At 44.1% G+C, this 27528-nt stretch overlaps 1 pseudogene; it reads left to right on the top strand.

Annotated features, from left to right (window-relative positions):
* The first annotated feature begins 208 nt into the window (after positions 1 to 208).
* Positions 209 to 17639, top strand: LOC124672405 (annotated as a pseudogene).
* Positions 17640 to 27528: the final 9889 nt, after the last annotated feature.

Genomic DNA, 27528 nt, shown 5'->3' with positions numbered 1-27528 from the left:
AGTACTTTAACTTGTGCCTCGCAACCAAAAAATAATCAAATGCACACCTTTTTTTTACCTGGAATCAATACAACTTTTGATTATTATGATGGTAGGACATTCGTTGCAGGTTCAGATGGTTGGACATCCTTCCATTGAATCACTGTAGCAGTGGTGATGGGGATGATTTTGAACCATAGGACCTACTTTGAGCTTGGCGAGCCCGTAAATGTCGTGGTCCGGCAAGATGAAGAGGCCTCAAGAGGAGAGGTTGGAGGACATGATATGAGGAGGAGGAGGAGAATTGTGGATAATTGGAGTGGTACGCCAAAGCCGGGGCGTCAGCTGCACGCGCGGTGGTTTGTCTGATCCACAACAGAATTCCATACAAAAAGGGATTGTGCAAGGATAATAACGTGCAGATGCTCTCGTTGCGGCATTGACTTGAAACGAGTGTCTCATCAGTTAGAAACATGTTGTAATAGTTCAACTTTTGACTCATGTAATGATTTATCTGTTATCACCAGATTTTGGCTAAATCAGGAGGTGGGCCGCGATCAAGATGGGCTTGGAAGATTACATATGGAAGATCTATGAAGCGGCCTTGCATGAAGAGTTTGGGCTAGTTAGCCCGTGTATCTTAGTATAATAGATTGTGTATCGATTTAGAAGTTAGAGTTTATCTCGTGCACGGTTTGGTGCACGCCCACATTAGAAAGTCCCCTGGACTATAAATATGTACCTAGGGTTTATGGAATAAACAACAACTCACGTTCAACCCCAAAACAAACCAATCTCGGCGCATCGCCAACTCCTTCGTCTCGAGGGTTTCTATCGGGTAAGCGACATGCCGCCTAGATCGCATCTTGCGATCTAGGCGGCCTAAGCCCACGTTGTTCATGCGTTGCTCGTACTCGAAGCGCTTTTGATGGCGAGCAACGTAGTTATCATAGATGTGTTAGGGTTAGCATTGTTCTTCGTTTAAGCATGCTTACGTAGTGCAACCCTCGCATATCTAGCCGCCCTCACGCCTATCTCGGGCGTGGGGGCGGCACCCGCTTGATCATTATTTAGTAGATCTGATCCGTTACGATTGCTCCTTGTTCTACAAGGATTAGTTTAATATACTGCAATAGTTAGGCCTTACAAAGGGGGAGGATCCGGTGGCACGTAGGGTGGCGTTCGCAAGTCCTAAACGGGATGTTCCGGGGATCAACTTCATGTTGGTTTTTAGGCCTTGTTTAGGATCGGCTTACGAGCACCGTGCGTGGCCGCGAGGCCCAACTCGGAGTAGGATGATCCGATTATGCGGTGAAAACCCTAAATCGTCGTAGATCTCATTAGCTTCATCTTGATCAAGCAGGACCACCAAGTATTCGTGCACCCCGTACGGATCATGGGTGGATCGGCTCTTTGAGCCGATTCACGGGATAACCTGAGAGCCGATCGAGGCTCGTATTTAATGTTTACATGTATGCCCTGCGAGAAACTAAGCGAGGCATCCCCATCACCTTCCCGACCAGGTATAGGTCAGGTGGCACGCCCTTGCACTTCGCATCGCCGCGTGTGACCAGAAGAGCATTGCGGGCCGTCGCTCGGAGGGGTCTCAGCCAGCCGCAGCTCTAGGCTCTTCCCGGCTCTACAGTGTTGACAAGGCCGCTGCCCGCCGGTGGGTTTTGGCAGTCAACACATTCTGGCACGCCCGGTGGGACGAAGATCTACATCAACCACATCGCCATCTGCATCTGAGATGGCGGGCGGCACGCCAGTCACATGCGATGAGATCAAAGCCATCCTCGAGGCCGAACTCATCGGCTCTTCCCACCAAACCCACTCCCATGGCGTCAGGGGGGGGTTCCACGCCGAAGGCGCCCTCGATGGGATAGATTTCTCCACCCCGTCGGAGGAGCGCACCAGGTCGGCCGAAGCGTGGGGATCTGCCCAAGGAGCTCGGAGGGAAACATGAGCGGAATCAAGGCAACCCTTGGAGCCGAACTCCTCGGCTCCTGCGAGAAGACCCGGCCGCACGATATCAAGCTCGGCAGAAACCCACGTCCGGGGCCCGGTGTCGACACGGTGGATCTCAGCCACCCCATAGGTCAGCCAAAGTTTTCCTTTGGTGTCAATATGGCAGGATCTGCAAGCCGCCATGACAAAGAGGAAACAGAAAGCAGCCACTCCCGTGGCAAGGATGAAGAGGGAGCCGATCCGCGCGACCAGCCCCAAGGTGAGGACAGGCGGTACCTGGCAAGGGAGGGAATAAGAAGCATGCGGTATCAACGCCCACGCTCCAAGCACCCTCTCAACAAATACGAGCAACACCACGACCGACGTCGGCGCTACGACGCGGATGATGAAAGGAATTTCCGGTCTCGATGCCGAGGTCGGAAGGTACCGCCAACATGGTAGAAGCAACGACGGGTACGATCGTCGCGCCGAAGGAAGGCCAAGGGGGCAGAGGAACATGGATAAGCACTGGGACTGCCCGTTCTTCAAACATTGCTGGGACTCAGGAATGAGCCGATTGCCGACAATTGAGGACTGCCCAGAATGCAAACAAAGGAAGAAGGCTGCCGCTAACGTGTCTGTGTTTAGCCGGCTAGGGCCTTTCCCGCATCGGAACAAGCGTGCTGAATCCCCTCAGATGGAAGATCTCGAGGAGCTAGAGGACGGTGGTGAAGAATACAAATATCATCGGCCCGAGATGGTGCCCCGATGGGCTCGGCCGTTCCCGGAAGCAAAGAGTCCAGCGTACGCGTGGGTTGGAAGAAGGCCGAAAGATTATACCTGCGCACGCTAAGGAAGGCACGGCCTGATGCGGCCGCCAAAATTCTGCGAACCCTGGACGAGGAAGGTCAGCCACAAAGAAAAGAGTGGCGCCCGAACGAGAGAAAAGCCGATGATGAAACATCGGCTGGCACAAATATGGTGTTTATCCTCCCTTCGGAGTTCAGTGCTCCAGGATTAGATGAGGCATCCGTGGCACAACTTGACTGCGGCCCACGGCCGGTTATCTTTGAGAAGCCACGAGAAAGGAGCTACAGGCATCTGAAGGCCCTGTACTTACGATGGTATATCGATGGGAGGCCTGTAAACAGGATGCTGGTGGACACGGAGCGGCAGTTAACATCATGCCGTACTCTATGCTACGTCGGCTGGGACGCTCGAGTTCGGATCTAATCAAGACCAACGTAACGTTGAGCGACTTCAACGGCCGGGCGTGCGAGGCACAAGGAGTTCTGAACGTGGATCCGACCGTAGGAAGAAAAACTATCCCTACGGCGTTCTTTATCGTGGATAGCACGAGCGGTTATGCTTTGTTTCTTTGGGAAGAGATTGGATCCACGCCAAGCTGCTGCATTCCCTCCACAATGCACCAATGCATAATACGAGTGGGATGGTGATGAGGTAGAGGTCGTCCAAGCCGATGACTCGGCCGAAGTTTCAACGGGCTGGCATGAACGCATGGGAAGCAGCGGAGCCAAGAACCCCTCTCGGGCATCAACTTGGACGACTGCGAGCGCATCGATGTGACAAAGGGAAGGATTAAGCTAGTTTTATCCAGCGGCCTGACCATGTAGTTGAAGCCAAGCGATGTGCAAGTTGGCGAGGCTGATCCTTGTGATCGGCCCCAAGGGTCTATGAAGGAGCATTACGAAACCTTCACTGAGCAAACAACGTGGAGGCCGATTCCAGTAATCGGCCGTGAATATCCTCACCATCCATACTACCTGGGTTCAACACATTCACGGTCCAACAGAGCCGATGTCATCAATTCTCTTAACAGAATCGGCTCGGGGGGGCGCCCAAGTGGATAAAACACGAGGATATGCAGTAGAAGAGTCTCATCCTTTGATGATGGATATTGGAGTATGGGGGCCGATACACAAGTCGGCCGAATAAAAAATTCGAAAATTTTCAAGAATAGCCGATGCACAGACATCGACTTAAGAGCAGGGGGCTAGTTCCCTCCAAGAGATATTGCGCCCAGAATCTGGAGGGCGTCAGAAATGTGAAGACGTTCTCACCGGAAGCTGCTTCAGCCTGCCAAAGATGATGAGCTGATGCGATCGGCAAGGCGCAAGGTCCGGACCGAAGAAGCTCGGGGAGGGCGGCTCGCCCTGAAATTCCCTCACTTTAAAGAGCCGATTCTGTTGAATCGGTTGATACGGCGTTGCGAGTTGGAAACCAAGGATGATCGACGTGATCAGCTCGCTGCTATTCTCACCCGACTAAGGCCCGGGGGGCAGCTCACCTTGAAGGTTCTCTGCTCCGGGAGCCGATTTCGTTGGAATCGGCTAAACTCGCACCACAAGTTACCGAAGAATGGTGCTTATGCTGCAAAATTATCATAGCCTGCTTGGATCGGTCGTATGGACCCTCGACGGAAGGGAGGTGATCGGCTGGTGGCCCTGCAGGATAGCTCTCTTGGACAAGGTTGAGCCCGCCCCGAAAGTTCAACGGTGATAATCCATTCTTTATCCTCGCCTTGGCTGAGACTCGGGGGGCAGCTCGCCTTCGAGGTTTAACCAACTCTGTCGAAGTGGGCCCACTCTTCGTGACGGCTCGTTCAAAAGACGGTGATTGTTGTAGAAGGAAGCTGCCGGAGCTGAGCGAGCAGAATTCGGAGAGGATAATTTAAAAGAGACCTGACATTATTTCAGGAGTTTTGCCGCTAAGTTCAACATGCCATCTTGAGAGATCTGCGGATTTGCGCGATTAGGGCTTGGCCTTGTTTGGCAAGGAGTTTGGGTCTGGATGGATCTATCTCGAAGTTTATCGTGAGAGACCGATGCGATGCCATCGGCTTGTTGGGCATTGTCCAGTTTGGCAATCGGCAGAATCAGAACGAAAGACAATCGGCTAAATTATCATAAAGGGAATCGGCAAAATCGAGTTGGGGAATTTCTTCATTGATAAGCCAGATTTCTTACATAGAAGAGCTGATTGCTCTCAAAAGGAAATACCAGGGGAATACATTGCCCCATCTGCTACTGCTAGCCTTATGCTAAGACCCTATCTAGGGGCCGCTGCTGCCCTCGTCGTCGTCGTCGCCGTCGTCGCCACTGCCGGCGCTGCTCCCTGCCGGCTCGTCATCACTGCTCCAGCGGCCGCCGACAGGACCCTCGTCGTCTTCATCCTCTTCGTCGGCGTCGTCGTCCACTGTCGACGTCGGCTGAGGTTCCCGGGCCGAGGTGGCGGCGTTTGGCCGGCGGCTCGTCGGAGGAGCTGTCTTCATCCTCCTCCTCCTCTTCCTCCTCCTTCACCTCCTCGGAGGTGGTGAAGTCCGCCCGAGAGAGGCGGTCGTCTTCGCTCTCCTCCACCACTTCCTCGTCGGCAAGGAAGCGGAGGTCGCTCTCCCCGTCGGTGTGGGATTTGTCATCCTCGGACCTCGACGGAGGAGTCATGGTCCTCTTTGTCCCACTTCGTTGGGGCGAGGATGTCGTACGCCGCTTGCGTACCCCACGAGGGCGTCGACTCTCGGATGGGAGAGGACACGTGGGAAAGATCCGACGAAGAAGAAGAGGAAGAGGAAGAGGACATGGTTGCGAGGGGGGGGTTTTTGGAGTGCTACTGCGGAAGGGGTAAAGAGGAGAACTGTTCGATGCGGCTAAATAAAAGGAGGTGGGGGTTTTTAATTTCCGAGCAGTTCTCGAGGACATGGTGCCAAAACTGTCAAATCGTGCAGAGAAGTTGGGAAGGCAAGTCGTCATGATGAGGCATGCTGCGACGGTTCCGCTCTGCCGTGACACGACCCCTCTGAGGAAAAAACAGAGTGGTTTTGAAATTATCATTACCAAAACCAGGGGGGGCATGTGTTATCACCAGATTTTGGCTAAATCAGGAGGTGGGCCGCGATCAAGATGGGCTTGGAAGATTACATATGGAAGATCTATGAAGCGTCCTTGCATGAAGAGTTTGGGCTAGTTAGCCCGTGTATCTTAGTATAATAGATTGTGTATCGATTTAGAAGTTAGAGTTTATCTCGTGCACGGTTTGGTGCACGCCCACATTAGAAAGTCCCCTGGACTATAAATATGTACCTAGGGTTTATGGAATAAACAACAACTCACGTTCAACCCCAAAACAAACCAATCTCGGCGCATCGCCAACTCCTTCGTCTCGAGGGTTTCTATCGGGTAAGCGACATGCTGCCTAGATCGCATCTTGCGATCTAGGCAGCACAAGCCCCACGTTGTTCATGCGTTGCTTGTACTGAAGCGCTTTTGATGGCGAGCAACGTAGTTATCATAGATGTGTTAGGGTTAGCATTGTTCTTCGTTTAAGCATGCTTACGTAGTGCAACCCTCGCATATCTAGCCGCCCTCACGCCTATCTCGGGCGTGGGGACGGCACCCCGCTTGATCATTATTTAGTAGATCTGATCCGTTACGATTGCTCCTTGTTCTACAAGGATTAGTTTAATATCTCGCAATAGTTAGGCCTTACAAAGGGGGAGGATCCGGTGGCACGTAGGGTGGCGTTCGCAAGTCCTAAACGGGATGTTCCGGGGATCAACTTCATGTTGGTTTTTAGGCCTTGTTTAGGATCGGCTTACGAGCACCGTGCGTGGCCGCGAGGCCCAACCTCGGAGTAGGATGATCCGATTATGCGGTGAAAACCCTAAATCGTCGTAGATCTCATTAGCTTCATCTTGATCAAGCAGGACCACCAAGTATTCGTGCACCCCGTACGGATCATGGGTGGATCGGCTCTTTGAGCCGATTCACGAGATAACTCGAGAGCCGATCGAGGCTCGTATTTAATGTTTACATGTATGCCCTGCAGGAAACTAAGCGAGGCATCCCCATCACCTTCCCGACCAGGTATAGGTCAGGTGGCACGCCCTGCACTTCGCATCGCCGCGTGTGACCAGAAGAGCATTGCGGGCCGTCGCTCGGAGGGGTCTCAGCCAGCCGCAGCTCTAGGCTCTTCCCGGCTCTACAGTGTTGACAAGGCCGCTGCCCGCCGGTGGGTTTTGGCAGTCAACATTATCATAGAATGAGCTGATGACCGTATTGAAAATTGGAATAGATTGACCCGCAACACAAAAATTTCCTGGCCTTACTACTACCTGCTGACTCCAAAGCGAGAGAAAGTAGTTCATCTACTGGTATATTGATTATTGGACACTAGTCAGCAACCCGTGCTGCTGCACGGTATAGTAAATTTGAAACAAAGCATATATTATTCGAGGCCCATATATTTATGTAAAATAGAAAATTATATTTTAAGAGTTGATCATATGTAGAACCATGTGGTAGTTTTCTCAGATTTCTTGCCCAAAAAGTATATTCCATAAATCATTTTGAGATTATATCCAATGTATTACTCTTGCCATGCTTCAAGCTCCCTAATTAATTATGATGTTCTATGCACTGTAGAGATAGTTTTGTTTACACAATAGCTAAACTCATAGGTTGAATAAGCAAATGCATCTTTCTTCTTTATTTTTATATGAGGAAGTCTACCTAAACATGTAAGCAAAACAAAATCTAGATTGATAGAGGCAAGTTTAGTCATTTTTCGATGAGTGAAAATTTTATGATTCAAACTTTAATTTAGAAAATGTGAAGAAGGGGCTACTTAGTTACTTCTACAGGGCAGTAGAAGGAATTGGTTTTTCATTGAAGATGGACTATTACTTACGGGGTAGCTGTATGATTCTGCATCACTTTTTGAAACTCTGAACAAACAACAGAAAAAATTATCTTATGGAGATAAGCGTAAAGTAAGTTCAAGAACAAACTTTTTATATTACAACCTGGTGCTTCCACGTGGAACATTTTTTTGCCGACGGAACTTAAACATATTATCTTCGCAGTTCAGCGATATCGTCACAATGTTTCTCTAGTTCTTGTTATGTCATATTGAAAGGCGAAGTGACATAATTAATGGACCAATGGATCCTATATTCAGTGTAGCTTTCACCATCAGTTTGTCGGACTATCTCCGTATTAGTATATCTTTTTGTTTTTCTACATAGGCCACCTTTTCATTCTAGTATAAGAATGAAAGAACGCCTGCCTGTCCCTAAAAAATCATTTAACGACATATCTTTTCGGTTTATCCAGTCTAATGATTTTTTATTACTTAGTGAAAATACAATGGAGATGAGAAGGAAAGTAGAACAAATCTTATAAACGGTGAACCAATTTAAAGAATGGTGAGACCATGCTTTATCATGAATTAGTATAGCCATGGTAATATGTATAAATACGCATAATGCTCCAAGGAAAACTCATTAATCTACTGTCATTTCAGTTTGATTTTACAACATGACTGAGCACATCACTATTTGCGAAACTGGAACGTGTAGCACAAACCATGTTTAGCTGTTGCCACTGACATTGAAAAACCGAGCTAGACTGAACACACACATTATGCAGTACACCTCTAGAACTTTTCTGGCTAAATGTGCCGATGCATAATATGGTTCGACCTATCCCTTTCTCATAAACACATCGTCCAAAATGGCATTTACTTTTCTTTTCTTTTGGCAAAATTAAAATCCATGAAATATGCATCTTTGTTATATTACAGTTTTTTTCCCTTCATATGATTGTATTCCCTTCCCTGTATAGGGGTAATATATTCTCGCATGTTCAAGCTATGGAATAAGCCGCAGTCATTCTTGACCTCTTCATGAGCTTTTTTCAAGCAAAACAATAATAGAGGTCAATGACAATACCAAAATTAATATGAAACACTATAAATTAAACTGGGTAATGGAGGATAAAGCATTTGATAATCAGTTTATAAAACCTACCTTCCAATTCCATCCCTTGCTTTTCCAAAAAAAAAAAGGTTCCCATCCATGCTCGCAAACTGTCATAATGTTGCCGCTGTGCATGGACCTAGGTTAGCTTTTTTCTTTGACAATAAAAATCTTGGACTGAACACATATATTATTTAGCAGACCAAAAACTCAGAGCAGTGAAGTGGAGGATATATCATATAAATGTATTCTGTAAGAAAAAGAACACATTTCAGACAGTAGCTCTACTTTCATCCTTTGAGACTACAAACAAAGCCGAGCCTGGGGCATCATATGCAGAGAAACTCACCATCGAACACACGCTGATAGCTGTAAATCAAAAATGTCACTTGTAATAGTGTCCGATCATTCCGATTCCTATTGAATATTAATGGTTGCAAAATTCTTATAGGCCATATTAAAGCTACTGAATTACTAAGAATCACGGAAACTCCAAGCATTTAATTTTGTGGTAGCTATTTGACCTTAGTACATGCATACATGGCAACAACTTGAGCAATCACGGAAACAACACCATTTGTTGTGGGAAAACATATAGTAGTATATCTATTGCTGAGATAACCTGCTTTCCAACATTATGGGATTTGAGAGTAGACTGTTACCACCAAAATTGGCTGGATCTACTACTGAAGCAAACCTGATCGGCTATACTGAACCATGGGTAAAGCCACCAGCCGGTGAATTGATCAATCAACTCCGGTCAAGCAGCTCAAGGATCTGCGATTGGTTACCTGAGATCGGCTTCTTCAGACTACTCGTGGAGCTGAGTGATTCCGTACGTCGTCCAGCGTCGCTGCACATGTCGAGCATGGCACGAACTCTTGCCGCTTCTAATATGCAGACGACCTGCATGACAATGGGAGGCCACGTCTAGGAGAGAGAGAGGCTTCTCCAATCTCCATGTTCCACAGCGTGACACAAATCCATTGCAGGGAGATCGGCAGGTGGCCATGGTCCCAGATCGAACACTTCCGCATTATCCTCCTACGTAACGATTAGATTTAGCTTCTTTTTTTTACGGAGATTGGACAGAAGAGTCGTGCGGGTATGGGGTAAGGTCCGGAATATTATCGAACGGCTGCAGTTTTACATGTTGGTTATCTGATGGACAGATTTTACTAACCTCTAGGATTAATGTGGAGGCTTGATGGGAGTCTCCAATTAGTAAATATACTAGAAGGACCTTGCGCGTCTTGCCGCGCCATTCTTTGTTATTATCGTTTACATGTTTGTTTCACATGTGAGATATTAGATCGATGATGTAGTTTTGGTCTATATTTATGCAAATAAAACCACTCCCAGCAGCAAAGTGTTACATCCGTTGGAAAAAAATAAAGCGAACTAAATTGGTGTATACAAAACTAAACTCTGATAACAAATATAGCGGACAAACAATATATACAACAAACACTAACTAAAAAAGAAATACCAAAGCTAACCAACTCCTGAAAACACGTATGCATAAAGTTCCAGACTAAAATAATTTGCTAAACACCAGCAAAAACAATGTCCTTTTCTCATACTTCTTTTCAAAGGAAATGATGGTGTGACTGAACAGAGCATCAAACAAGACCCAAGCTCTTCAAGTAACCTCTTGGACAGAAAAGGGGAATATCTGTGATGTTGTTTTGTAATATTTGAGATTATAACTGAATCAAGGAGAAAGGCTTTGAAATGTAAACAAATCGGGAAAAGCAGGTTAGGAGAAATCTCAGAGGCTAGAGGTTAGGTGCCATCAATACGTTATCAGAGCTCCATTCTCAACAATGCTATGAGATTAGGAGGCACAAACTGTTCCAAAGCTAATTGGCAGTAAAGAATACCAAGTTATATGATTAATTTATTTGCTAAAACTGAGAGATCGATGACACAAAGATCGTAAGACATGACACAAAGATCGTAAGACATGAGATACAAATTTATTAAACATTAACTTCCTTTGAATATAGATGGTTTATGTAATGCATACAGAAAAGATAGAACATAACGTTTTTGGCTTGAAAAGTATAACATGTGGCCACTGAGCGTTGGGGCTTCATTTCTAAGTGTCTCGGTATTATTAGTTCACCATATTATAACATGGCCACACAACTTCAAAACATCATCCAACTTGAGATCAGAAGGGCTATAGATTAGGACCATGAGTGAGTGAGACAAATCTGATTGTAATAATAGCATAAAAAATACCTTGAACCCTGAAATGGATATGATAAAAGTATCTACATGAACAACATTCTGTGACATCTCACATAATTTCTTTATTAGAATACAATCTTTGTCTGAGGGGGAAATTTTGTCCTCTGAACTCTGAGCACCAGCTCGGTGGCAGGAGCAGTGGCGTCAATCCAATCTGTCCATAGTCCATACCCATAGTCTCACACGCAAACTATTGAGCGAATCACAGCACCCAACCAAGCGTAGTGGACAGCGCACAAATTGACTAAACTGGGAAAACCAAGGACATCCTTCTTTGTCACGCAAAACCCCACCGATCTATTCCACATGCCATGCAACCACGCACCTGTAACCTGTTGCCAAACTTCGCAAGCGGCACGAAGCCCCGACATATGTGCCCAAACGAAACTAATAGTTCCCCGTCGACAGGTGGGCCAGCTAGCATGCATGAGACCTTCCGGAGGGAGAACAGCTCCCTATTTCTATGGAGCTCAGCTAAGAGCATCTTATAATGTCATCTACTCTCACAAACCAAAATATTTCACATGGAAGAGGGAACAAAATGATTTAAAAAAATTGTGCACTATGTACATAATCATTCGTCATCAGGCAATACAATACAACAACAAATCCTAACACACATACTCTCTACCTATATGCCAATAGTTGCACTGTGTGGGTTCCATATAAGTATTCCCCTAAGATCATTAAAGTTTTATAGAAATATCTTGTTTGATTATTTGACCAATCTAGGCTTTCTAGTGAGCATTTGAATAGCAATGCTGATATACATATGTCATCACAAATTGGTCATTCTTGATAGGTATGGCCTAATTATCCTAAAAAAAGTTACTGACAACCTTGAGATATTTAGACCAAACTAAGTGTGACCTACTGAAACATGAGGAATATATCTTAATGAAAACAGCCAAGCTTATGGAAGAGACTTGTGTAGCCAATAGCCATTATCATTATCTAGAATGGACACAACACGCAAGGAGGTAAACTGGACCAATGAAACATTCTGCTTGCCGCCAACAATAGAAGATTTTAAGACATGTTGGACACATGAAAAGATCCAAAAGAGATCTAGAGAATAACAATATATTTGTAGGTGAAATCAAACAAATGTGCATAGTTTGGGTGAAAAGATTAAGTGAACTTTAATAGAGACACTAATCCGGAAAATATGATAATAACCTTTGCAGGAATTTACATGGCTCCTATAGGATCACTAACACCTACTACTTTGCAATTCGATCGATAGTACAACTAACAATATTGTACGATATTAACGGAACTTGACTGGAAGCCACAACCATCTTCATCATGCAAATATACCATATCTTGACAATCATAATGCACTATGAGCATCTAATACTTATTGGTGTGGTTCTAGTAAATCATGGTGGCTTACAGAAATACTAAACTACACGGGATAGACCAACAATTATAAAAAGCAAGCGAATTGTGGAGAAACGGTGCAAATAATTTGGCGCAGAGAACAACTAATATTCTAAATATTTACTTCGTAACTGAAAATAAGACTAAGTGTATTTTAAATAGGGTATTAAAATGGCATTTTAAAGCAGGTAATGCAATAACATACTTAACATCACAATTTGTATGAAGACCTTCTCTAGCCTCCTAGACATCCATACCAAAATACCACCTGGGCTGGGCTCCAGCTTTTGATAGCAAAATCTCCAAGATTACTTTTTTTAGGATAGGATCACTCAGTAACTCACACACCTGCGGTACATATATGCTTTCATTAAAATAATTAGTAGCCTGGGAATTAACACAAGTTCAAGCGAGACAGCTAAATGTAAAATTACCGGTAGAATATTAACCTACTTTGATTCAACATCAACAATATACTTCATATATAGTTTTTTTCTTTGGCCTCCACAGCATCCAAAGTCAGTTACAATCAAGCCATATAGATCAATTTTTAAATCGAGTTGTCTAATAAATTACTCAATTGACGTAAATCAAGAAAGTAGAAACAGTTGCAACTATGTAACTTCAACGTACAAAAGGGGAACCTCTTACCAGACTCATTTTGGAACAGGTAAACATTTTTTTTGAGAGAGAGAATTGGTAAACTTTTCGGTCCATCCACTAATAAACTCATCTAATGAAAGTCACCCGGAGAAACGATGATAAGATTTAGGGACTCATTCTACTGTAGGAGGGAAGAGAGCATGAGGAACTCCTGACAAAAATGGAGGGCAGAAACCCCATGGCGACTTCAACACCATGTCGCCCATGGTTGATCTCGGGCGAACTGGGCAGAGAAGGGCAACTGTCACGGAAACCCACCAAGAGCTCACTCGTAGGGCGTGAGATTCCAGTCCTCTCCGTGTACCCTGCAGTTTACACTGTGCAACATTTATCAACAGGCATTCTTACAAACACTTGGTATGCACTTCGGAGACATGCTTTACTAAACTGGGGAAAGACATGGTCGAAGGTGGTAATAGCGCTTCGTGCATACGCACCTAGGATATCAGATTCACAACAGGGGAGCGAGAATGAGTACCACCGGACATACCATGACTTGGAGCAGGTAGCCGTGCGATTGAACTTGCGTACTCCCTCACGGAACCGCGACCAGATGCGGGTGGGAGCGGTCTAGCACACCACCAGGTCCACAAACGGCGTCCGTAGCAGCGGCGTGCCTCATCGGCGCGCTATTGAACAGAAATCCAGACACGGGGGGAGAGGTCGAGCGGCACTATGTCCACGAACGGCGCCGATGGCCGGCCTGCCTCGTCGATGCGGCATCAGTCACCGTGAACAGAAATCCAGGTGCGGAAGATGAGATCGATCGCCACCAGGTCTCATGGAAACCGCCGCCGGGCCAAGAAGCACATGGAGAGAGACGGGATAAAGGTCAAAGACAGCAGCAAACCGACCTCAAGACTGTGTTGGGCGGGCCTGTCCACGCGTCTCCAAGGAAGTGCTGCACGCGGAACATTACGTCAGCGGTAGCTCCACAAGACTGTGGTGGGTCCTCAATCAACCACAGAGCGTCAGAACACTGGGAGCTTAGTGGTCTTTTAAGATAAGAAGTATTTTGAGTTGTTCAGCCAATATTTAGCTTCATTTTTTCTTACTTCAGCAATAGTTGGGGCAAAGTTTTTTTTTCCGAGAATACACCCTGAAAGGTGTATGAAAGACTAAGACGGTCTGAGGGGGGGGGGGGGGGGCAAAGTTAATTATGCAGACGAAATTGGCTTGCTGTGTTTGTTACAAAATGTGATCATATATGTCGAAAACTGTTTTTCAACAAAGAATATACAGGGTTTCCCATCGAAGTAAGAGACATAGTTCTATTTTTATCATTCATGTGTGCTAACATCTAATGCAACTGAGATTCATGATGTTGGAGCATGTTGACGCTTGAGAAGATGGAGGGAAAAACAGGGTTTCAGGCCTCCACCACGATGGCACGTCAAAATCAGAGGTTATGTGATTATTGGAGGCTTCTCTTTTCTTGTGTAGTAGTTTCTTCTGTAGGTTTAGGCCTTGAGAACCAACGATGGTTCTGTTTGTCGACTAACTTTACATGCTTATAATACAATATAAAAAGAAACTACTACATCTTGATATGACACCAGATTCAGTCCTCTCACTTGTTTTGACATGTTATTTATCGTAGCTAGATTTCTGTTGAATTGTCCTCTCTTCATGTGTGTGTGTGCAGACACACCATTGTTACAATTAATCCACATTAAATAAGAAATTGGGTTCTCCACATTTCATATGTGGCTGGAGCATAACATTAATTTCCAATTGTTCGATCATATAAAGTTGATAAAAGTATGAGGTATGTTCTCTACATTGTTGTAATATATCATGTTTTAGGCAGCTAGCTTATGGCAATACACCTCAATGTCTTTTATACATCCTGCAATCTCCATTTCCACCGAAAACAAACCATTGTGCTTGATAGTCAAGAAGCAATGTAGACCGGTATCCAGTAGATGTGATTTCCTACTCATTTTTTGCTTCATGTTACCTCATTCTTCACTGTCCATATATGCAGTTCCAAAATGTTACCTCATTCTTCACTGTCCATATTTGTTGATGCATCTAGACAGATTCCACTGTTTGCTTAAATTTGTAGCATGATTTTTTTTTGAAACCGATTAGTTTTTCTTCCCTATCAATGGAAATTTCAAGTCCCTTGCCATCTTTTCAGAGAGAAAAACAAGAAGCTGCAATATGTCATTCTTATTTACAAAGCACGTTTCCCTGTTTCGATACAGTGATCTCAACATTTCATTATCTCTATAATCTAATATGTTCTTACAAAATATTTAGTGGAATGTCAGATAGTTAATCATACACTCATAAATAATTGAGATAACCCTTAGTAAGCCAGATTTGGTAATCAATAAGCTCGAAGGTTGATATATACTCTGTCTAGACCTTGACACATTTTACGCCCAATGGATAAAATACTCTCTTTGTTCTCACATTTTTTACCTTGAAAATTTTGGGGCCGATATGGTGTTCTATTTTTTTCCACGGCAATGTGCGGTGTATCTAGGATCATTAGGGCACTAACTATTTTACCATAAGAGATAATTTACTTCTAAAACAGAACTAACAAGCTAATATGTTTCTAGACATATAACAAACCTACCTTACTTGATAGCTACTTATTATTGTTGGAACAATAGGCTTTATGAAGCAGTGTTTTTTAAAGATTATTTATTTGTGCTGCTTGATGCTGTAACTGGAGAAATTAGGTCAACTAGATGGAACAAGGGAGCAACAGTTCAAGAAGAGGGAGCCAAATTCAAGAAGGCATAGCGCCTAAGTAAGGAGACCGCCTGCCGGTGAACAAAGGGTGTATATTATTGTTTGGCACATCGAGTTAGAGAGATAGGCAGTAGTCGTTTGGTTGATCTGCAAAAGTAAAAAAAGAATAGTTTTTTGAGCGGATTATAGGCTAGAAAGGTTTCCACTTTGTGTGCTCGTATGGTAGGAAGAGAGAGACGGGTGACCAGTGCCTTTGTCCGAAGTGTTCATAAACTTGCTTATTGAATTCAGTGGTGTAATTTTTATTTTTTTATACATCATTCTTTTTCTTCATTAAAGTAAGAAGTGTAATCCAGCTCCATCCATCAATATGGCGGTGGTCATGTGGAACCACCTAAAAGAGGATTGATAAGTGCTACCGCACATAGTTAAATAAGTGCTACTACTTATAGCTGAATATAGGGAAAATTTGCTACAAGACACCGTTATTTTTGGGCATTTGCTGAAACACACCACCCAATTGTATCTTTGCCAGGTACCATTACAATTTTGTGACACATTTGCCAGAACACACCACGTGGCTAAAAACGGAAAGTTTTGCCCTTTGTCTTTCAAACCAGTCATCCCAGGCAAAAGTGCAAAACTTTCTGCTTTTAGTTAGGTGGTGTGTTCTGGCAAATATGCCACAAAATTATAATGGTACCTGTCAAAGACACAATCGAGCGGTGTGTTTCAGCAAATGCCAGAAAATAACAGTGTCATGTAGCAAACTTTCCCCTGAATATATGTAACGAGTTCAAGAGTACAATCTTAGGTGATAAATGGCTATTAGCAAATTCCGAGAAAGGGATCAATTCAGACTGGGGATGCATACATAGTTTGCCTTTTCACTCAGCAACTCCAGCTCCTAGGTGCAAGCGGCAAAACATATTAAATCATATACGTGGACCAGATTACCAATATGAAAAATAGTATTACCTCCGTTTCGAAATACAAGCTTTTAGATTTCTAACAAATCTTACGGAGGTAGTAACTAGCAAGAGAGTCCATAGATAATCCGAGAGTGAAAATATCGATATGAGGGAATAAAAAATACCAACTACATGAAGGATTTATACGTCATATATTCTTCTGTGCCAACACACGGGCATTCAACTAGTGAGAAATAAATGTTTAATGTCACGCATACACAAATGGAATAAGAATTGTTGATCTTTGGAGGCCACTCCTCGTATTTGCTACTATTCCATCTATTTTTCCATCAAGTCCGAAGAAGATCTCAATCTATAATGAAGCAATGATATTAACTCGTTCGTTTATAGGCTTTCTCAAAACCACTCGGAAGAGTTTAGGTAAGATTTTCAAAGAAACTCTCGAACGGAAGATCTCTACTATTCAAGAAGAATTACAACAATTCTTTGATCCTAAGAAGTCATTTTGGACGAATCCAATGAACATCGACGGTTACATAGGATCAACTTGCAAATTTGCAGCATCGTAGTAGAATCATTACCAATGGGATGTCGTGCACCTAAGTGCGAACAGGTAGTGCAAGATTTGTTATGCCAAACCTAAATGTAAAGTCAACAACACTTCTAAATGCCACTTCTTCCCATGACATCCCTCTTCAGGACGATATAGTCACATGTTTTCACTTTTTAGTGAGTGAAAGATTTGTATCTGGGTCTACGTTCAAAGCTTCTACCGTTGAACCAAAGCTTCTACCGTTGAACAAATTCAAGAGGCCTTCATAGCCATATACCTAATTCGAGAAGCCTTGATAGTCCTAAGAAAGGTGAGGATGGGGGTTCTATTTAGGAAGAATAAGAAGAGTTCGTCGATGAGATCTTGTTGGAGCTGCTCATGGGTGGCCTCGTGTTCCCAAGAGTTTCATAGAAGCACTCCAAGTCCAAACCTCTCTCGTCTTTGATGATCATGTTGTGAAGAATGATACAACATGTCATGATGTTTCTGAGGGTTTTGATATCCCAAAAACAAGCAAGACCACACAAACAAAAGCAAATCTAGCTTGCAAAACACCAAAAACTCTCTCAATATCCTTTCGGGCAACCTCTTGTGCCTTGGAAAATGCAGCTTATTTCCTTGTTTCTGGAAGACGAATGTTCTTCACTAAAGTTTCCCAATCAGGATATATGACATTGGCTAGATAGTAGCCCATTGTGTATTCAGGATTCATGACGTTGTAGTTGCAAGCAGGAGCTTCTCCATGGACATTGTAAGTTTAATTTGGGTGGAAAATTAAAACACGGCGAGTTCACTCGCAAACCTTCTCGCAATCGACATGCCCCGCTTGATCTGTATCCCGGTGGCCATACGCAGCCCACCGGCCGCCTTTTTTTAAGCAAAAAACTTAATGCGGTAGCAGCGTGTGCAGGTAGCTGTGCTTATCGCTCGCATGTTGTTTTACCACGCGAGTAGTAGTACATAGCAGTGGAGAGATAGCATTCGCAGGCATGGGTTCCCGACCAGTAGGCAAATTCCACACGCGGGTAGTACCGTTTTTCCTACTAGTGCACACACCTATTATATGTGCTCACCACATTCAAATATAGTGAGGTTACCATAACACACACCAAAGAGGTTATTAGAACTATATTACATATCATATGGGCATCTAAGTGAGTACTTAGTACTTAACTACATGCATCATATAGCTAACATACTAGTGTTAGAGCAAGATTAGTATCATAATTGTGTGTTTTGTATCGGCAAAAATACTGAATATGGGAATGACGTACATGCTATTTTGTAATCCAAATTCATATAAAAAAAGAAAGGTTAATTCCTGACAAGCGAACCAGAGTCATAACCGTCTATTTATATTTTGTAAGCCGCCGGCTATGGCTAATCTCTTCATAAGATAACCCACAATATTATAAACACTCTTCAATATAGTGAAATTTTGTTGGCTTGCGCCCGTAGTTTTTACCTCACTTTGTTGGAGAGGGTTTTCCACATTAAAATCTTGTGTCCCCTACGTGTGTTCTTGTTTGGTCATTGTTATTTGCTTGTCATGTTTATAATAGTACGTGTGGAGGTCCGATGGGTGGCGGACGAGGTGCGGATCTAGACACGGCCAACTAGAGACGCGGAGGTAACAACCGTGATTCTGTGTGTGTGTGTTGTATTAATCCTAGGCATGCTAGGATTTAGAGTGTTGCATTGAGCGTATTGCAGATTAGTGACTTCCAGGTGCTTCCTCCTACCATGACTTGTATTTTGATCATATTAGGAGTTAATATCACCATTAATAATAAGTTACATGTTTTTTCACGAAATTCCATCATTTTGGTATTTAACTCTCGATGGCAGAAAAATATCCCGTTATGTTGTCAAATTTGTTTCTAGTGCATGCAACTATTATGAAAGGGGAGGTGATATGTGTCCTTTTTTATGTTCGTAATAATTTTCAATTGTAAGTACTAATAATCTACATTGGCCTACTCCTATTTCTTGCGATTCATTCATATAAGATGCTAATGCATAGAAAGAAAATTAAACTGTCTTTGTTATTGAAATTATGTCTTATGTTGCTCTTTATCATGTTTAGTTTTGATTATTTCTCTTACTGGTTTGAGCACACCATGGGACTCTGGCATTTTTCAATGGAATACTTTCGAAGGAAGAAGGAAGGATCAATCACTAGTCCAAATATACAAGCTCCTCCCAAATAAAAGAAGGTACGAAGTCTAGCTACATGGCTATAAAAAAGGAGCTTTACGGGAGGCAATGTGTTTTTTTATTCTTTGTTGTAAGTGTATATGTTTGTTTGACTTAAGTCTCTGTAGTTCTAGGTTATACAAATAAAGTGTCAAGTTTAACCCACTAGAATTTCCAAAATAAACATAATTGCTTGAGCTGAAATTTTACGTGCTTTGCCGTATATTGTAAAAATTATCCAGAAATTCTTGAAGTTCAAATAAGCTGTAATTTTTATCAAAAATTCATCTAAAAGTTTTTAGTGTGCTCGTAAATATTCATATTTTTCAGATTTCCTAAGTGGCGTTTCAAAAATCATCTTACAACAGTTGCTGTTTTGGACATATTCTGTATTTAGTTGTTTAGGTGACTTGTTTGGTTTCTTGAGGATTTACTTTGAATCCTTTGATCACTCAAGTAATTGTACATTTAAATAACTCTCTATACATTATGAACCAATTTTTTTTGGAAGTCTTGTAAATAGCATGATATCTATCTTTGTGCAACAAACCTCACATAAAAGAGTGGGAGAAGTTTTTGTAGTGAAGTTTTTCATAGGGGATGAAGCCAAACCAAATCAAGGTTCATCCAAGGGGGTTAAAACCATAAGCTTGTGGATGTCCAAGACATCATCTCTACACCAACACAAATCTCAATTTGAAAATCTTCAAACTTTGTTTTAGAGCGCTATGACAAAGTCTATAAACTTGGAGCATCTTTTGTGTCTTTTGTTTGCTTTGAATTGCATCTCCACCTATGAAATCAGGACCACCACAAGTATTTTTTATTACTTTTTAATCCTTCAAGTACTGTAATAAAATTGTAAAAGAAATAAAATGCTTGGGAAGGGATAAATATTTGCAAAGGAAAAATGTGTTTGTTCTACTCATGATGTGTATTGCTTTTATTATAGACTAGATGATGCCCCGTGCGTTGCTGCGGTAATTTTAGCCAACATTATTGTATTTCAAAAAAATATAGGTAAACTATGAGTAACAAATAAATTCTTTTTTTGAGTGGGGAGGTACGGGGCGGCAACAGAATGCAATTATTACCAGTAGGAGAATTTGTAAACATGAATCAACTGACTATATTGGAAGTATAAAACCCCGTAGCATTTTTTGGGGGTATGTTGGCCTGCTAAATGATACTACTCTCTGTATGTATAGAAAACTATTTAATTATGAAATACATGCTAAAGCGCGAAATAGATAAAGCCTTCAATTTTGTTGGCCACATTAGCACACCTGCTTCTATTCCTAAAACTGAGACACTCAATAAGCTAATAGGAACTCATGAATCAGTAGAAAGCAATACTACACATGAAAAATATTCCATGTAGGAAAACAATAATGTACCAATAGAAGGGGGTAAGTCTGATTTGTGGTTCGAACATTATTTGAGTACATGTGCTTCTTCTCATTCTGACCGGAGAAGAAATACTAAAGTAAGCAAAGATAGATTCCAGCAATTCAGCGAAGGAAAAAAACTGTAATCTTACCGTTCCACTGGTAGAAAAACAGGCTTCCGGGAAGCCCCATAAGTCGCGAAGGTAAAGGAACCGCGACTAATGGGGTCTTTAGTCGCGGTTCGTGTGGCGAACCACGACCAAAGGCCTGGGCCCAGGGCGCACGGTGGCCAGCTGGTGCACGTGGGGCGCTTTAGTCCCGGTTGGCCTGGCCAACCGCGACTAAAGGTGCCCGAAGGCCTTTAGTCGCGGTTGGCCAGGCCAACCGGGACTAAAGCCCCTCCCCTATATATACCCATCCAGCCATTTGGAGCCAACACTTAGCCATTTTGAGCCATTCTCTTCACAAACTTCACAAGTGAGTGTTAGGTTTGCTTTTGGTTCCTCTTATGCACATAAGGTGTTTGATGAAATGCCCCAAGAGCATGAAACAAACATGATATGAAGTGTTGGAGCCACACTTGAGCTTTCTCATTTATTTTTTCCTCCTCGATCGCGGTTAGCAACTTGAACCTTTGATGTGTCGTCATTGATACAATATGCATGTGTGTGTAGTTCATTGTTTAATTTATATTGTTTGTAGCTAGTTAGTTTAACAAATGCATGATGGTTAATTATATATTTTATATTATAATAATGCAGATGAATCGGCAATGGATGTACGGTAACCGACTCTCCGGCGAGTTCAGTACGAGTTTGAAAGATTTCCTCGTAGTGGCTAATGTGAACAAGCAGGGGGTTTTGTTATCCGTCCATGTGTTAAGTGTAAGAATCGGAAGGGTTACTCTTCCTCAAGAGATGTTCACATGCACCTGCTTCGGCACGGTTTCATGCCAAGCTATAATTGTTGGACCAAGCATGGAGAAAGAGGGGTTATAATGGAAGAAGATGAAGAAGGGGATGATTTCATCGATGAAAGCTATCTTTCTCATTTCGGTGATACTTTCATGGAGGATGCTGAAGGTGAAGGGGAAGGTGAAGGGGAAGGTGAAGAAGAGGATCCCGTTGATGATCTTGGTCGGACCATTGCTGATGCACGGAGACGCCTGCGAACCGAAAAGGAGAGGGAGAATTTGGATCGCATGTTAGAGGATCACGGGAAGGCGCTGTACCCGGATGCGATGATGGTCCGAAAAAGCTGGGCTGCACACCTGGATTTGCTGAAATGGAAGGCACGGGCAGGTGTAGCTGACTCGGCATTTGAAAACTTGCTGAAAATGTTGAAGAATATGTTTCCAAAGAATAACGAGTTGCCCGCCGGTACGTACGAAGCAAAGAAGGTTGTCCGCCCTCTAGGTTTAGAGGTTCGAAGATACATGCATGCATCAACGATCGCATCCTCTACCGCGGTGAATACGAGAATTTGAATGAATGCCCGGTATGCACTGCATTGCGTTATAAGATCGAGGCGATGACCCCGGTGACGATGTTGAGGGCCGGAAACCCGGGAAGAGGGTTCCCGCCAAGGTGATGTGGTATGCTCCTATAATACCACGGTTGAAACGTCTGTTCGGGAACAAAGAGCATGCCAAGTTGTTGCGATGGCACAAAGAGGACCGTAAGTCGGACGGGGAGTTGAGACACCCCGCGGATGGAACGCAATGGAGAAAGATCGACGGAGAGTTCAAAGATTTTGCAGGTGACGCAAGGAACGGAAGATTTGGTCTAAGTACGGATGGCATGAATCCTTTTGGCGAGCGAGCTCCAGCCATAGCACCCGGCCCGTGACTCTATGCATCTACAACCTTCCTCCTTGGTTGTGCATGAAGCGGAAATTCATTATGATGCCAGTGCTCATCCAAGGTCCGAAGCAACCCGGCAACGACATCGATGTGTACCTAAGGCCATTAGTTGATGAGCTTTTACAGACTGTGGGGCAGACCTGGTGTCCGTGTGTGGGATGAGCACAAAGAAGAGGAATTTGACCTACGAGCGTTGCTTTTCGTAACCATCAACGATTGGCCTGCTCTTAGTAACCTTTCGGGACTGTCAAATAAGGGATACAATGCATGCACGCACTCGCTTACATGAGACCGAAAGTGTACATTTGCCAAATTGTAAGAAGAACGTGTACCTTGGGCATCGTCGATTTCTTCCGAAAGGTCATCCGATAAGAAAGAAAGGCAAGCATTACAACGGCAAGGCAGATCACCGGCCGAAGCTCGCGGAACACTACTCGGTGCTTGAGGTATTTGATATGGTCAAGGATTTGAAAGTCATCTTTGGAAAGGGTCTCGGCGGACAATCGGTTCCGAAGGGAGCTGACGGGCACGTAGCCATGTGGAAGAAGAAATCTATATTCTGGGAGCTAGAATATTGGAAAGTCCTAGAAGTCCGCTCTGCAATCGACGTGATGCACGTTACAAAGAATATTTGCATGAACATCCTAAGCTTCTTGGGCGTGTATGGGAAGTCAAATGATACAAAGGAAGCACGGCAGTACCAGCAAAGTTTGAAAGACCCTGATGACCGGCATCCGGAACGGTTTCAAGGTCGTGCCAGCTACGCTCTACCAAAGAAGAGAAGGTCATCTTTTTTGAATGCCCGAGCGAGTATGAAGGTCCCGTCAGGATTCTCGTCCAATATAAAGGGAATAATAAACATGGCGGAGAAAAAGTTCCAAAACCTGAAGTCTCACGACCGCCACGTGATTATGACGCAATTGCTTCCGATTGCTTTGAGGGGCTCCTGCCGGAAAATGTTCGAGTAGCCATTGTGAAGCTATGTGCATTCCTCAATGCAATCTCTCGGAAGGTAATCAATCCAGAAGTTCTACCACGGTTACGGAACGATGTGATCCAATGTCTTGTCGGTTTCGAGTTGGTGTTCCCGCCATCCTTCTTCAATATTATGACGCACCTCCTGGTTCACCTAGTCGATGAGATTTCCATTCTCGGTCCCGTATTTCTACACAATATGTTCCCCTTCGAGAGGTTCATGGGAATATTAAAGAAATATGTTCGTAACCGTGCTAGGCCGAAGGAAGCATCGCCAAGGGCTATGGAAATGAGGAGGTAATTGAGTTTTGTGTTGACTTTGTTCCCGACCTTAAGCCGATTGGTCTTCCTCGATCGCGGCACGAGGGGAGACTAAGTGGAAAAGGCACGATCGGAAGGAAATCAACGATATGTATGGACGGCCATTCTCCGACCGAAGCACACCACACAGTTCTGACCAATTCCAGCTTGGTGGCTCCGTACTTTGAGAAACACAAGAATATTTTACGCTCGGACAACCTTGGGAAGCCTGAATCCTGGATTAGGAAGGCCCACATGGAGACTTTCGGCAGTTGGTTGAGAAAACATTTAATGAGTGACGAACATGTTGTAGATCAGCTGTACATGTTGGCCAAGACACCATCTTAGACTATAATGACTTTCCAAGGGTACGAGATAAATGGGAATACATTTTACACGATCGCCCAAGATAAAAAGAGCACCAACCAAAACAGTGGTGTCCGCTTTGATGCAACGAACCGAGAATGGGCAAAAGTTCACATATTATGGTTACATAGAGGAGATATGGGAACTTGACTATGGACCCTCCTTTAGGGTCCCTTTGTTCCGGTGCAAATGGTTCAAGCTAACGGGAGGTGGGGTAAAGGTGGACCAGCAATACGGAATGACAATGGTGGATTTCAACAATCTTGGTTACCTTGACGAACCATTCGTCCTAGCGAAAGATGTCGCTCAGGTTTTCTATGTGAAGGACATGAGTAGCAAACCGAGGAAACGGAAAGATAAGAAAACGATCAGTACATCATGCGATGGTCCAAAGCGCCACATTGTTCTTTCAAGGAAAAGAAACATCGTGGGAGTGGAGGACAAGACGGACATGTCGGAAGATTATAATATGTTTGCTGAAATTCCGCCCTTCAAAGTGAACACCGACCCAAGCATTAAGTTAAATGATGAGGATGCTCCATGGATACGGCACAATCGTAAGCAAGCAGGGACACAAGGAAAGAAATGATGTGTAATAATTTATTGTACCAAACTTTGTTGAATGGATCATGTGAATTATATTACTGATACGTCCCCGACGTATCCATAATTTCTGTCGTTCCATGCTTGTTTTATGACAATACTTACATGTTTTGCTTGCACTTTATAATGTTTTTATGCGTTTTCCGGAACTAACCTATTAACAAGATGCCACGGTGCCGGTTCACTGTTTTACTGCTGTTTTTGGTTCCGAAAGGTTGTTCGGGCAATATTCTCGGAATTCGACGAAACGAAGACCAAACCTCCTATTTTCCCGGAAGCATCCGGAACACCGAAGAAGAGTCGGAGAGGGGCCGGAGGGCCACCACACCATAGGGCGGCGCGGCCGGCCTAGGCCCGCGCCGGCCCGTGGTGTGGCGCCCCGGTGCCCCCTGCGCCGCCTCTTCGTCTATAAAATCCCTTTCGACCTAAAAACACCGAAACTCTTGACGAAACTCCGAGAAAGACTCCGGGGCGCCGCCACCATCGCGAAACTCCAATTCGGGGGACGAAGTCTCTGTCCCGGCACCCTGCCGGGACGGGGAAGTGCCCCGGAAGCCATCTCCATCAACGCCATCGCCTCCATCATGCTCCGTGAGTAGTTCCCCCATGGACTACGGGTTCTAGCTGTAGCTAGTTGGTATTCTCTCCCCCATGTACTTCAATACAATGATCTCATGAGCTGCCTTACATGATTGAGATTCATCCGATGTAATCGGTGTTGTGTTTGTCGGGATCCGATGGATTGTTACATTATGATTGTCTATCTACAAAGTTTATGAAGTTATTGTTGCTGCAATCTTGTTATGCTTAATGCTTGTCACCGATGACCCACAAGTATAGGGGATCGCAACAGTCTTCGAGGGAAGTAAAACCCAAATTTATTGATTCGACACAAGGGGAGGTAAAGAATACTTATAAGCCTTAACAACTGAGTTGTCAATTCAGCTGCACCTGGAAAAGCACTAGCAACGGGGGTGATGTGAAAGTAGCGAGTGGTATGAGAGCAATAGTAACGAGTAACACAGACGGCAGTAATAGTGATATGAGAGCAATGGCACCGGAAAACGGTTGACATGTAGAACAAGTATATGATGATGAAAGATGGACCGGGGTTCCCAGCTATCTACACTAGTGGCAACTCTCCAATAACAAGTGTTGGGTGAACAAATTACAGATCGGGCAATTGATAGGATTGAAATAGCATTAAGACGAGAATATCAAGATCATTAATCATGTAGGCATGTTTTCCAATAATAGTCGTACGTGCTCGCAATGAGAAACTTGCACAACATCTTTTGTCCTACCAGCCGGTGGCGACCGGGCCTCTAGGGAATCTACTTGGAAATTAAGGTACTCCTTTTAATAGAGCACCGGAGCAAAGCATTAACACTCCGTGAAAACATGTGATCCTCATATCTAAGCCTTCCCCTCCAATTGTCCCAATTTACGTCACTTTGGGGTCTTTGGTTCCGGACATAGACATGTGCATACAACTTGTAGATACAATCTAAGCAATAAGTATAGAGCTCAAATCTAAGATCATGCCACTCGGGCCCTAGTGACAAGCATTAAGCATAACAAGATTGCAGCAACAATAACTTCATAAACTTTGTAGATAGACAATCATAACGTAACAATCCATCGGATCCCGACAAACACAACACCGATTACATCAGATGAATCTCAATCATGTAAGGCAGCTCATGAGACCATTGTATTGAAGTACATGGGGGAGAGAATACCAACTAGCTACAGCTAGAACCCGTAGTCCATGGGGGAACTACTCACGGAGCATGGCGGAGGCGATGGCGTTGATGGAGATGGCTTCCGGGGGCACTTCCCCGTCCGGCGAGTGCCGGGACGAGTTCTGTCCCCCGAATTGGAGTTTCGCGACGGTGGCGGCGCCCACGGAGTCTTTTCTGGAGTTTCGTCAATTGGTACGATGTTTTTAGGTCGAAAGGGCTTTTATAGGCGAAGAGGCGGCGCGAGGGGGCACACAGGGCGCCACACCCTAGGCCGGCGCGGCCTAGGCCTCGGCCCGCGCCGCCATGTGGTGTGGTGGCCCCTCGGCCCCTCTCCGACTCTTCTTCGGTGTTCGGAGCCTTCGGAGAAAATAGGAGGTTTGGCGTTGATTTCGTCCAATTCCGAGAATATTGCCCGAACAGCCTTTCCGGAACCAAAAACGACGAAAACGAGAGCCGGCACTGTGGCATCTTGTTAATAGGTTAGTTCCGGAAAACGCATAAAAACATTATAAAGTGCAAGCAAAACATGTAAGTATTGTCATAAAACAAGCATGGAACGACAGAAATTATGGATACGTCGGGGACGTATCAGCATCCCTAAGCTTAGTTCTGCTCGTCCCGAGCGAGTAAACGATAAAAAGAATAATTTCTGTAGTGACATGCTACTTACATAACCTTGATCATACTATTACAAAGCATATGAAATGAATGAAGTGACTCAAGGCAATGATCTATAGTTGCTAACAAGTAGATAACATATAGTAAAAGTGCTTGATGTCATAGTGAGGTGCTTGATGTCATATGTCTACGGGAGCTTCTATTCTTGTAGACAGTGTTGGGCCTCCAAGAGCAGAGGTTTGTAGAACAGCAGCAGTTCATGGTGGATCAGCAATGCGGCAG

The sequence above is a fragment of the Lolium rigidum genome, chromosome 7, assembly GCF_022539505.1.
Source record: "Lolium rigidum isolate FL_2022 chromosome 7, APGP_CSIRO_Lrig_0.1, whole genome shotgun sequence".
NCBI lineage: Eukaryota > Viridiplantae > Streptophyta > Magnoliopsida > Poales > Poaceae > Lolium > Lolium rigidum.
The sequence above is the reverse complement of the archived record's forward strand: the minus strand, read 5'-3'. Positions and strand labels throughout refer to the sequence as shown.